The sequence below is a fragment of the Lepidochelys kempii genome, chromosome 11 (assembly GCF_965140285.1).
Source record: "Lepidochelys kempii isolate rLepKem1 chromosome 11, rLepKem1.hap1, whole genome shotgun sequence".
NCBI classification, from domain to species: Eukaryota; Metazoa; Chordata; order Testudines; family Cheloniidae; genus Lepidochelys; species Lepidochelys kempii.
Window position 1 is genome coordinate 34,428,107 of NC_136390.1, and position 11,943 is coordinate 34,440,049.

Genomic DNA, 11,943 nt, shown 5'->3' on the forward strand with positions numbered 1-11,943 from the left:
CCTGCCGGCTGATCGGTTTCCAAACGCAAAGGGCTGAGCCGTCTTCCTGAATCCTGCAGCCAGCCCCTGCGGAAGCCCTGGTGGCCAGCCCAGCCCAGCCCAGCCCGGGAGGGGAGCTGGGTCCTGTCCCAAGTCGTCTCTTGCCAGCAGAACGGGGTGGCGGGAAAGAAGGAAGAGAATACATAGGGGCACAGAAAGGCAAAAATAGCAACACAGGAGCCATATGTGCAGTACAAACAAAACAGCTCCCCCAAAATCATGAGATTGGTTTAAAAATCATGAGGAGTTTTTAAGTGTGGGGTTTGATTTGCCTTCTGTTTTCTGAGCTGCTAGGCCCCACACTCTTCACTTTTCAAGCTTTTATTTACAACCCTGAGGGCTGGTTCTGTATAGGTTCCTATACCACCCACATCACAATAGTATCTGAGTGCCCTCCACCCCCTGCCATAAGCAACATGACTAACATCTGTCATGTTGTTCTCGGGCTTGCTCTTGCTCTCGCTCTCTTTCATCCTCTCTCCAAGGGGAGACTTGTGCTTGGAGTGGAGTGTTTTGTTTTGGAAGGTCTTTGGGTGTTTTTAAATGTGCATGCTGCTGTGTGTCTATGTTAGAGAAGTTTCAGAGTAGCAGCCGTGTTAGTCTGTATTCGCAAAAAGAAAAGGAGTACTTGTGGCACCTTAGAGACTAACCAATTTATTTGAGCATAAGCTTTCGTGAGCTACAGCTCACTTCATTGGATGCATTCAGTGGAAAATACAGTGGGGAGATTTATATACATAGAGAACATGAAACAATGGGTGTTACCATACACACTGTAATGAGAGTGATCAGGTAAGGTGAGCTATTACCAGTAGGAGAGCAGGGGAGGGGGAGAACCTTTTATAGTGATAATCAAGATGGGCCATTTCCAGCAGTTGACAAGAATGTCTGAGCAACAGTGGGGGGGGGGGGATGGAGGGGGGAAATAAACAAGGGGAAATAGTTTTACTTTGTGTAATGACCCATCCACTCCCAGTCTCTATTCAAGCCTAAATTAATTGTATCCAGTTTGCAAATTAATTCCAATTCAGCAGTCTCTCATTGGAGTCTGTTTTTGAAGCTTTTTTGTTGAAGAATTGCAACTTTTAGGTCTGTAATCGAGTGACCAAAGAGATTGAAGTGTTCTCCGACTGGTTTTTGAATGTTATAATTCTTGACGTCTGATTTGTGTCCACTTATTCTTTTACATAGAGACTGTCCAGTTTGATCAATGTATGTTAGAGAAGGCAGCTTGAAGAAGCATGCCTTGCTCCGGAAGTGGAAGGAGGTGGAGTTTGTGAGGGCCCCTAGTTCCTGAGAGAGTTTGCTTCACAATATCAGAACAGCCCTAGAGATGGTTCTGTCAGACAAGCTTCACCTTATGGTAGAAGGAGTTGTCAGCTACAATCTTTATCCTGAAGGTCTAAGCAATATCTTAGATATCGTGGGTTCAGCCCATAGAGCATATTGAACTTGACATTCAATGAGAAGCCAGTGTAGAAAGCAGAAAACATGTTAGACATACTGGAGGTAGCCAATGTTGCTGAGGAAGTACATTGTAACGTTCTGTATTGGCTGGAGTTTCCTAAGGGCTGATGGCTTGACAACCAGGTATGTTGCATTGCTTTTTTTCCCAGTCAGCAGGTCACGAAAGCAGGTATTGCTGATGCCAGGTCATTATCCATCAGGATAGGATGGAGTCTCAGCTAACTAAAAATGGTAGGAAGCATGGCTTCCTGATGCTGCTATGTGACAACTTAGTGTCAGCAAGGAATTCAGGAGCACTCCTAAACTACAGACTGCATTGACCAATTGTGTATATATGGATTTTAACCAAGAGAGATTGAATGAAAATCTCTTCTTGCATTTTAAAAAAAAACAACGTAAATTTCTTAAATTTGCAGCAGTAGTGCAATCTCTTAATTCTAGCAGCTGGAGATGGTAAAAATATCCACTAAATATCACAAGACCAACTTGCAATCAGATCACAAGAATTGACAACACTAAATATGGGAGTAGAAGGGCAAAGACATGGGAGACAGCTAGAGCCTTCTACTTGAAGGATACATTTTTGCAGGATACATTACCTACACAGGACTGTGGTATTAAAATCACAATCTAGCACATGTCTAGATAATCCAACTCTTCTGTCAGAAAAAACAAAGCAACTGCCTGCTAGAGGCTTGATTAGATTAAACATGATTCTCCACCAAAAATGTTTTTGGTGTTTAAAATAATTCCTTGCCAATATAATCAGTTTCGAGAAAGAAAAAAACCAGAAGCTTCTTGTCCTATCAGATTCAGAGTGGAGACATGAAAGTGAGGGGGAGCTGCTGCCACAAAGCATAGATTACTTCTCTGTGACAAACATCTCTTTTCACTTTTGCATGTGTCCATTGTGCATATACATATAGTTAGGGCTTTCACTAAGGAATAGTCAGTTTGTTAAGATCAGCCAACACAAGAGAATTAACCCAGATCCCTTGAAAGGAGCAGACCTTAAATGTTTTGCTTAATCTAAACTGACTATTATAGATGGCTTTAACATATGTGCAGGTGGCTCCATAAAGTGGGTTTCTTGAGAATTTGTCCTTTAAAATGTTTTTATTTTTAATGAATAAATCACAAAAATTCATAACTGCTTTCAAGAAAACTGTCTTTTTGCTGAGGAAAGGCATGTTGAATTTAATCCAAGAATGAATAAATTTGGCACTTTTAATAACATTTAATAAGACATTTCAGGAGAGAATCTCTCTACGGAGCAACCTGAAGACCTCATCTTAGGACAGTGGTTCCCAAACTTTTTACTAAGGGGACCTATCAGGTGCATTTTTTCTTCTGCATGATCCATCCAGAATCCAAAATCATGGGGGAGGGGAGGGGGCGAAGAGAAGGAGGCAAGAGGCAAAATCATAGGCAAGGATCCTTCTCCTCTGTCACTGCCACCTCCTTCTCCTCTCCCTGCTGAGGGGGCACTGACCACCTGCAGCAGCACCCTCTGCCCTCATACCACAACCCTGATCTTGGCTTGGTGTGGAGGGAAGGCTCTGGGTGAGGGAGGTGTTGGAGAGCGAGCCTGTACTCTCCTTGCAGCAGCAGAACCTATGGGGTTCTGACTCCCGACTCTGAGTGTTGCAACCTGGCATATGGGGTCGCAACGCCACCCAGGTTTGGCCAAACCTGGCTTAGGATATGTCTAACACATCAAACTGGGGATGTAATTCCCAGCTTGAGAAGACATATCCTTGCTAACTCTGTCTGAACTAGCATACTACACATAGTGTAGCCGCAGTAGCGCAAGAGGTCGGTGGTGCTCGGTGCCTTAAGTATGTGCCTGGTGCCTTGGACGGGTATGTACATGGGGTGGCTAGCTCCTCCAGTCATGGCTACCATCTATTTTTAGCATGCTAGCTCAGTGAGCGCTACTGTGGGTATGTCTCCCAAACTGGGACTCATATCGCCAACTCAAAAGTGTAGACATATCTTTAGTGTCATCTGTGGGTGGAGCTTTCTAAATTGGGGTGCCTAAATTAAGGCAACGCCTTCCATATTTGGGCACTCAAATCAGCATTCCAAATATCTAAGTAGTAACTTGCTAAATTACATTAGTTTCTGTCAAGTCATGTCACTCTTCTCAGAGTGGTAGCCATGTTAGTCTGTATCAGCAAAAAGAATGAGGAGTACTTGTGGCACCTTACATCTGATGAAGTGGGTTTTAGCCCACAAAAGCTTATGCTTAAATAAATTTGTTAGCCTCTAAGGTGCCACAAGTACGCCTCGTTCTTTTCACTCTTCTGTGTCTGTCTGTTTTCCCGTTCTGTAAAGTTGTCAAATAAAGTTCTCCTCTGCTGTGCAAGGAAGTTGTGTGTCTTAGAGCTTGTCTACTCTCACAGTGCTGCAGTTGTACCAATGCAGCTGTGCCACCATAGTGCTTAGTGAAGACGCTACCTATGCCGATGGGAGAGCTTCATCCGTCAGTGTAGGTACTCCACCTCTCTGAGCGGTAGCTATGTGAATGTGAGAAGCCCGTTTTGCACCCCTCTGAGTGATGTAATCTGTAATGCTTTATTTAGTCTTTCTGACTTCCAATCTTTGATGAAAGACTCTATGGGCCTAATACAAATTCCAATGATGTGAATGAGATTTTTCCATAGATTTCAGTGGGCTTTGCATTTGGCCCAAAGAGGGCAAAGTGTTAAATACTTCAAAACATGTCTAAATGGCAGATGAAATTCATTGTTGATAAGTGCAAAGTAATGTGTGCAAAGTGAAAAATATAATAAATATTAAAATAAATATATATATAAATAAATATATATATATATATAAATAAATATAAAAATAAAGTTCAAAGTGAAAAATATAATCCCAACTGTACACACAAAATGATGGATTCTAATTTAGCTGTTACCACTCAAGAGAGCTTGGAGTCAACCCGGATAGTTCTCTGAAAACATCTGCTCAATGTACAGCGGCACAAGCCAACAGAATGTTAGGAACCATTAGGAAAGGAATAGATAATAAGGCAGAAAATATGATGATGCCATTATATAAATCCATGGTATGCCTACACCTTGAATACTTCATACCTTTCTGGTCACACCATTTCAAAGGAGAGATATTAGGATTGGATAAGGTACAGATAAAGGCAACAAAAATGATTAGGGGTATGGAACAGCTCCCATATGAGGAGAGATTAAAAAGACTGGAACTGGTCATCTTAGAAAAGAGACAACTAAGGACGGATATGATAGAGGTCTATAAAATCATGAATGGTGTGGAGAAAGTGAAAGTGTTATTTTTTATCCTTTCACACAATACAAAAACCCAATGATATTAATAGGCAACAGATTTAATGCAAATAAGAGGAAGTACTTTTTCACACAATGCAGAACTAGCCTGTGGCACTCACTGTCATGGGATGCTGTGACAGCTAAAAGTATAACTCGGTTCAGAAAATAAATAAGTTCATGGAGGATAGGTCCATAACTGGCTATTAGCCAAGATGGTCGGGGCATTACCCCATGATCCGGGTGTCCCGAACACTCTGACTGCTAGAAGCTGGGACTAGACAACAGGGGATGGATCACTTGATAATAGACCTGTTCTGTTAATTCTCTCTGAATTATTTGGTGCTGGCCACTGTTGGAAAATAGGATACTGAGCTAGATGGACCTTTGGTCTGACCCAGTATGGTCATTCTTATGTTCTTAAGTAGAGTTGTAGCTACATATGTACATAGAAACTCTCTCTTCTGTTTTATAGTCCTCTGTTTTCCTCATTCAACACTGTTTGCTTTCCATTATCCTTTTCTGTATGTCTATTCTGGGTTTTGGTTTCATTTCATTCTGTGCTGTTTGGTTTCATTGTTCTCTTACTGTTCCCTTTTTATTTCTGGTTTGTTCCAGGTCTGTTCAGAAGCTCCTATATTCCCTAAGATTTCATATTAATGCCCCTCTGTCTTTCTTTTGATACTTCTTTCCAACTCATTACCATCACCAGTCACTGCACATTTCCTCCTTGAGTTTTTACATTTTTTTATTTTGACTGTCATTTTCCTTCACAGTTAGGAAGAGAGCTCTCCAACCTAAAGATCCTTGTTGCTAAGTAACGTTTTCACCCACCCTTACTTTTTCTGGGCATCCTTGTTGCCATGGCACCTGTGGTTAGCACAAGCACAAGTCATTATTACTTGAACGGGGCTATAGGGAAACAGATGGCGGGGGCCAGATTTTTAAAGGTATTTAGGTACCTACAGATTCAGATATGTGCCTAATCTAGTACCTCGTGGAATTTTCAAAAGCACATTTAAAAAATGTTTTCCTTTGAGTAAAAGGGGGAGTTTGTTAAAATTTCTAAACTAAGACATGTTGGAATCCATTCCATATATATGGAGTTTTATAAAAGTATCATCATAGCCATACCTGACAGCAAAGCTACAGTTCATGACTATAACATTTTTATTATAACCCTGTTTTTCTTGAGTTAAGATCCATTGTTTTAATTTGTAAATTACGATAAAACCAGGTGTAAGCATGGTGGCCTGTCTCCCCAACCCAGAAAAGACTGATACTACGCACTGGGGGCTAGATTCACAAAGGGACTCAGGCATTGTGACAGTAAGCATTACAACACCTAACTTTTAGGTGCCTAGAAAAAAACCCACTGGAATCCACAAAGTCTGAGTCCAGCACCTAGGCTCTCTATATAATGAATGGGGAGATATAGGTGCCTAAGAATGGGATTTGCCAAAGCCAGCATGCTAAGTGGGGACCTGTGTAAACTAGCCAAAGGGAGATACTGATGAGAGGAGTGTGTCCTAAGCCCCATTCCTCACATAAACTTGGGTACCTAAATCTAGGCTGGAGGGTGGAACCTCTCTCTGCTTGGACTTCACAGCCAGGAACCCTCTCCTGGAAGCAGACACCTATGTATTTTCTGAAGATGCTACCTCCCATCAGCATAAGTACTCCACCAAATCCATATTTGCATAAAATCCATACATGATTTAGTTTATAATTATGTAAAAAAAAAAGGAAAAAAGATTAATTAAATCCAGCTCTCAAAAGCTGGGAAATGCCAGAGTTATGGTTGCTTGGGCAAACTTAATTATGCCCTATTGTGCATCCAACTTGTACCCTGAGTAAGTCAAGTACCCAGAGGAAAAAAACAGTATGGGATGTGTAATTAAAGACTATATCATAATGCACTCTCACAAGGAGGAATGTATGGACAATCAAACTTCTGAGTTCTTGACTTCGCAACCTAGAGTTCTTTTAATGTAGTATTTTTGTAAGTAATTTCCTAGTTTTAAAGGAAGGAGATAAAAACTAATTCCATTATTTACACCTGTCAAATCCAGCTCTTATGATGCATCATCAGCAGAGTTTGAACCTTCAGTACTTCAACACAGACTATTACAATTTGACCTATAGATTAATTACATTAGTTAATGGCAGTAGAATACTTATCCCAGACAATGAAGGGCCACAGCCAGTATATGATGGATCTGGGGGATGGCCCAACTGTCTCCTCTTTCACACTGGAGAGAGGGGAGATGGATTGCTGGGACCCCTTGCTGAATCCAGGAGTGTTGTCCGGGAGGGGCTGGAGCTCTGTCTGGCTCAATAAATTCTCAAAGCAGCATTTTTCTTTCTTTGTCTATCGTAAATTTCAATTATTGATGGAAATATTTTGTCATTGTTTTTTGTGTGTATGGTGAAATTGACATTTACTGATAAAAAATGAATCGTTCCAAGCATAATCATAATACATACATGCAAGAGGGCTGATTAAGGTTGCTCTGTCTATAATTATGGCATTTCCTAACTTTTGAGTACTAGCCTTTTACAATCTTAATAATATTCTCTTAGTGTAATTTTGTCAGTGTAATTTCCTGGGTTTTAAAAAAGGCAAACTAATGTTCTCTCCCGCAAAATTCTATCATGTGGCATCCTATTAACACCCATATAGGTCATCCACAAGGCTGAAACTTTAGATCCACCACACAGATCCTTGCCACTTGAGCTACTGGACTAAACAATAGCAATAGTAGGTGGTCATCCACTATGTGGACCAGCACTGCAGGGGAATGAGACACTTTGCCAGGGGTTTCTTAGGTACTTGCTGACAGCAGAGGAATGGTGGGAGTCAGGAGTCTCAGGATTCATTCCAGGCTCTGGAGGCGAGCATGCTCTAGTGAGAACAGACTCCTGTGCTTCTTTTCCTCAAGCTTTACCTCTGGGAAAAGACCTGCTGCTTTACTGGGTGATCCTCATAAAAGGAGGAGAAGGAAATGAAGAGGAGGTGCTGCAATACCTGCTAGAGGTTGAAGGGACCACTCCCAGAAACAAAAATGGACAGAAGGGAAACTGTGAGGAAGTCCTATTATAAAAAAGACTCTCAGATTAGAGCCAGGAACTTTGGGTTGAGGAACTGATGAGGGGGAAGTTTTGATCTTGTTTGTTATGTCTTGAAATAATACATAATACTACTACTAATAATAATAATGAAAAACCCAACAACTGACCCTGCTGGAAGTGACCTTTCCTGGACTTGGTGAGAAGGTTTCAGGCAGAATTCCCCAGAGAGGGCACTGGCTCAGCAAGAGCAAGCTGGGACTAGCATGAAGTGGGTGCTACAAGATAGGCCTCAATCTCGTTAAATGCCCTTGGCACAAGAAGTAGGCACGTGGTAATGAAATTTGCTGATGATAAGGAAGTTGGGAAGCATCATCAATATAGAGGAGGATCAGAAGATTATATAGAAAGATTAGGATAACTTTGAAGACTGGTGTGAAAGAAATGGGATAAAATCCAATAGTACAAAGTTTAAGGTCACTCACTTAAGGTGTAATAATATTAAATCTGCAGTTTGGAGCAGAAATTATCAGTTGGAAGCAACAAAGAAGGAGAGAGACCTAGGTGTGTGGGTCGATCACAGGGTAACTATAAGTAAGGCTATGATTTAGTTTCGGAGGTCACGGAATCCATGACTTTCAAAGACCTCTGTGACTCCAGCATCGACACCTGGGAGCTGCAGGGTCCCTCAGTCACCTCAAGGAGCAGGGAGCCATGAGTAACCCCTACCACCTGAGGCAGCGGTGCCCCCAAATTCCCAGCCGCTGTGGGTGTGGGGAATCCCTGCAGAGCCCCAGCTGCCAGAAGCGGCTCGGCGGATGGCAGCAGCTCCCAGCTACAGAGCGGGTGGAGGCTTGGATCTTCCAGACACCTGGCATCTGCCCAGCCCCTTCCCATTTTATCATGGATTTTTTGGTAAAAGTCACAGACAGGTCATGGGCGTCTGTGAATTTTTCTTTATTGCCCATGATCTGTCCGTGACAAAATCTTAGCCTTAACTATGAACCATAGGCAGCGTATGACTCTTCCATTTGGGGAGGCTGGGTGTGAGTGCCAGAAGGTCCCCCCGACACCCTGCTCCCCTCCCCCTGTTCTGGCAGGTGCGGAGGGGGGGGCTTACGCGGGAGGGGGCAGAGGGGCACAAGCGACAGGTGGGGGGACCTCAGGGGAAGAGCTGGAGTAAGGGCAGGAAGAGGCAGAGCAAGGGCAGAGCCACAGGGAAAGAGGCCAAGCAGGAGTAGAACCTCGGGATGGGGTGCAGGCAGGGCGATGGTCCAGGAACCAGTGGCCCCCACCACTTCTCAGGAACTTCTGGCAGGGCGCTCCAAAGATGGTGGACTGGCAGGCCTCCAAAAGGAGGTGCACTGCATCCAGGATTTCTTACCCCATTTGGGGAGGCTTAGCTTCCCCAAGCCTCTTATACCCGCCACCCATGCTATGAGCCACCAATGTGATGCAGCTGTGAAAAAGGCAAATGTGATCCTAGGATATTCAGCAAAAAGAAAAGAAGTACTTGTGGCACCTTAGAGACTAACCAATTTATTTGAGCATAAGCTTTCGTGAGCTACAGCTCACTTCATCGTATGCATGCAGTGGAAATATCAGGCAATGCATTTCCAGTAGCGATAGATAAGTATTAATACCATCATACAAGGCACTGGTAAGACCTCATTTGGAATACCATGTACAATTCTGGTCAACCATGTTTAAGAAGGATGAAATCAAACTGGAACAGTTGCAAAGAAGGCCTACTAGGATGATCAGGAGGGATGAGGTTCTGGAACAGCCTCCCAATAGGAGTTGTGGAGGCAAACAACTAATTTCAAGACAGAACTGGACAAGTTTATGAGTGTGACTTCTGGGTTTTTGTTTTTTGATGTTCCTACAAGCTTATGCTTTAGGACTTCAGCCAGCCACCTGCAGGTGTCAGGAAGGGATTTTTTTCCTCAATGCAACTTCTTTTAAAAATCTCCTTTCCCTGCCACATCAGGGATGGCCACAACTGGAGATAGGACCTTGGGCGGGGAAGGTAAGGGTTCTGAGGTGGTACAAAGCATTCTCTCAGGTGCTGCTTGGTTGGCTGTTTCTTGTTAACGGATTGCTGTTATGTGGGATCAGGAAGGAATTTTTCCCCAGGTCAGATTGGCAGTAACCTTGGGTTTTTTTTCCTTCCACTGCAGTGTCGGGGGGGGGGGGTTCACTTGCCCAAGATTAGCTAGATATATCCCACTTATCAATTATCCTGCCATCCTGGGGGTCTTTGGCACTGGTGCATCTCTCACTCCTATTCTCTGCCTGTGGCATATAAGTCTAGTCTCCTGTGGGCTGTAATATTTTCATTTAATTTCAGTTGTTGGGTTTAGTGCTGGGTGGTGCGGGTGGCCTGTGATAGACAAGAGGTTAGTGATCTGGTAGTCTCTTTGGGCCTTAAACTCTAGGACACTCCAAGTCTCCCCTCCTATTAGCCATGGTGTTAAGGTTCCTTCCCCACTCTGAACTCTAGGGTACAGATGTGGGGACCTGCATGAAAACCTCCTAAGCTTATTTATAACAGCTTAGGTTAGAACTTCCCCAAGGTACAAACTATTTTACCTTTTGCCCTGGGACTTTATTGCTGCTACCACCAAGCATCTAACAAATATATAACAGGGAAAGAGTCCACTTGGAAACATCTTTCCCCCAAAACCCTCCCCAAACACTACACCCCCTTTCCTTGGGAAGGCTTGATAAAAATCCTTACCAATTTGCATAGGTGAACACAGACCCAAACCCTTGGACCTTAAGAACAATGAAAAAGCAATCAGGTTCTTAAAAGAAGAATTTTAATTGAAGTAAAAAGAATCACCTCTGTAAAATCAGGATGGTAAATACCTTACAGGGTAATCAGATTCAAAACATAGAGAATCCCTCTAGGCAAAACCCTAAGTTAGAAAAAGACACAAAAACAGGAATATACATTCCATTCAGCACAGCTTATTTTATCAGCCATTTAAACAAAACAGAATCTAACGCATATCTAGCTAGATTACTTACTAAGTTCTAAGACTCCATTCTTTTTCTGTTCCTGGAAAAAGCGACAGACAGACAGAGAGAACCCTTTTGTTCCTCCCCCCACAGCTTTGAAAGTATCTTGTCTCCTCATTGGTCATTTTGGCCAGGTGCCAGCGAGGTTATCCTAGTCTCTTAACCCTTTACAGGTGAAAGGGTTTTTCCTCTGGCCAGGAGGGATTTTAAAGGTGTTTACCCTTCCCTTTATATTTATGACACATGGGCAGGAAAACTGTGTTAATGATTTGACCTTCTGTTGATCTAAAAAATTTTGCATTACAGCAAAAATCTTCAAAAGTACACACATCTAGTGTTTTGTGTCTTTTCTTTGATCATGATCCATTTTCTGTTTCTCTTATTCACAGGATTTTGCTTTCATTTCACTTTGCCCATTTCCTTTTTGTCAATTTTCCCTTTTCCTCATGAGAGTCTAAAGCTCTTCACTATCCCTTTCCTACATATTTTCATTTTTCTTCATGACATCTTTCTCTTGAGAAACTTGTAAATGATATAAATTGTTTAATTTCCCTCCCTGCAAACTCTCTCTCTGTTGTGTAATTCCATCTATTGATTCAGGTGCTTAATCCCCAAGAAAAAAAATCAAGAGAATGAAGGAAGAAAAAAAATCTAAGAGCAAAGACCACTCTGTTCAAACTGTCTGACTACTTTCATTATGCTCACAAATGTCATCAAATACATTCTCGAAGGTTTATACGAGAGTGATTTTATTCTCTTAGTAAGTGTAGATGGTCACTGGCACGCACACAAAGGACATCTAAAGCAACTAAAAGTAAATCAAACACCCAGAATCCAGTGTAAGTGTAGCTACTGTAAGAAAAGGCCAGATTCTGTCACCCTTATGTTAAGTACTATCTTTTCCCCAATGAGACTATTTGAGTAAGGATGGAAGAATCTGGCTCACAGCAAAGAGATGTTTGCAATTCTGTAGCTCCTTTAATCAAAACATCTCAAAGCAGTTTATAAACCTTTAGCCTAAAGGCACTCTTCGATGGTAAGG